The sequence below is a fragment of the Ostrinia furnacalis genome, unplaced genomic scaffold (genome assembly GCF_004193835.3).
Source record: "Ostrinia furnacalis isolate ACB-3 unplaced genomic scaffold, ASM419383v2 OfSCF6289, whole genome shotgun sequence".
NCBI lineage: Eukaryota > Metazoa > Arthropoda > Insecta > Lepidoptera > Crambidae > Ostrinia > Ostrinia furnacalis.
In genome coordinates, this window is record NW_021136528.1 from 73,033 (window position 1) to 75,233 (window position 2,201).

A 2,201-nucleotide genomic window follows, 5' to 3' on the forward strand; every position below is an offset into this window, starting at 1 on the left:
CTGTTGGTACGATTTTTCAGCAGTCACATAAAGCCTTCGATACATGAGTCTGCAGTTGTATTAATGGTTACAGTAGGATAAATGGAAAAGCTACTTGGAATGTCGCACATTGTGGTCTCACATGATCTCTCATTGGGATCTAGCAACAAGTTTCACCCGTGTTTCAAGTCCCAACAGCAGTTGCAGTGTCTCGTTCTTAGATTGAGCATGAGATGTCATGATGAAGGCCATGATCCACTTGCAAATAAGTAGGTATCAATCAACCAACAATGGAGGTATAACATTTCTAATAGACTAAGAGCTAGTGAACGCCAGACCTACGTTATTTTATAAAGGCTGAAAGTTTGTCAGCGCATGCTCCCAACATAGCTAAGAACCATGGCCAAACATGAAGTTTGGGTCATGGTGGCTTTGGCAGACAGACGGTACTAAAGGTGTGTAAAATACCTACTTAATTACGTCAAAGTATAAAGGCTGATTTTTTGATATTTACTTCAAAATGTTATTAGAAATGACGTCATTAATTGACAGACACCTACCATGGTGCCAGCCCTTAGCCAGACGCCTTAAAGTTCATGAAAATGTAGTCCTACTTACGTCATACTATAAAGGCTGATATTTACATAAAATATTTGAACTATCATTTGATGAAGTTTCCTCATCAGCCAGACACTTCTGATGGTTCCTTCGCCTTGCCAGACAGCTTTTAGGGTGGCTGAAAGTGCGAACGCGAGGCACTGTAATTATTGTTTTTTGTACTTTTTCTTATGTTACTCAAGTATTTGAGTCTGTAAATCATCATCTCATGTTGATGAGCTGATGATGGAAGGTACGTACAACTCCTTAAGGCTTAGGTAATCCCGTATTTTAAAGTGATTACCTCTGAAAGTTGCCTAGAGTAAAGTTCTTAGCAACATTATCATTACCTATGTTAATGCTAATGTTGCTAAGAACATTCCTCTAGGCGTTTAGCAACTATTTTGAAGATAAAATTTGTGGCACCACATTTTCCGCGTATATAAATTCTAGTGAGTATTTGGGGGTTCTAATTCAATATAGAATTGTTATAGTATTATTTGATACTATACATTTGATTATACTATGCGTATAGATATATCGTGATGGTTACGCTGGTAGGATACTCTGCAGCGCAACCACTTTCAATAACAAAATACGGCGAAACCTGTGACATCATTTTTTTTAAATAGGACTAGAATTTTATAGACATTTCAAAGATTTATTTTAGAAACTTACACTAGACTAGTTAAATCAAAAGTAGTTCCGCCGTGGGAGCATGACGTGAATTATCCTACAACTCCTAAGCGTTATGGAGTTGTACCTTCCATCAACATGGGATGATGCTAGCTGATGCAAACACCCAAATAACTTTAGAAACTATACTTATATATACTGGTTAAGGAATTGTCCTCCAACTCCTAAGCCTTAAGGAGTTGTACTTACCTTCCATCATCAGCTCATCAACATGAGATGATGATTTACAGACTCAAATACTTGAGTAACTTAAAAAAAGTACAAAAAACAATATTTATAGTGCCTCGCGTTCGCATTTTCAGCCACCCTAAAAGCTGTCTGGTAAGGCGAAGGAACCATCAGAAGAGTCTGGCTGATGAGGAAACTTCATCAAATGATAGTTCAAATATTTTATGTAAATATCAGCCTTTATAGTATGACGTTAAGTATGACTACATTTTCATGAACTTTATGGTGTCTGGCTAAGGACTGCCACCATGGTAGGTGTCTGTCAATTAATGACGTCATTTCTAATAACATTTTGAAGAAAATATCAAAAAATCAGCCTTTATACTTTGACGTAATTAAGTAGGTACTTTACACACCTTTAGTACCGTCTGTCTGCCAAAGCCACCATGACCCAAACTTCATGTTTGGCCATGGTTCTTAGCTATGTTGGGAGCATGCGCTGACAAACTTTCAGCCTTTATAAAATAACGTAGGTCTGGCGTTCACTAGCTCTTAGTCTATAAGGGCTCGTTCCCACGGCTATCAAGTTTTGCGGGGTCCTGCATTACTGGATCAAACAAATGGGTGTTTGAAATTCGAATTCAAAATTCGAACGGATCGGCTTTTTGCGGAACACTGTTAGAAAACAGTAGGTATACTACTTTCAACGGGATCCTGCAAAAACAGAATATCAGTGGGAACAAGCCCTTACAGTTCGATCA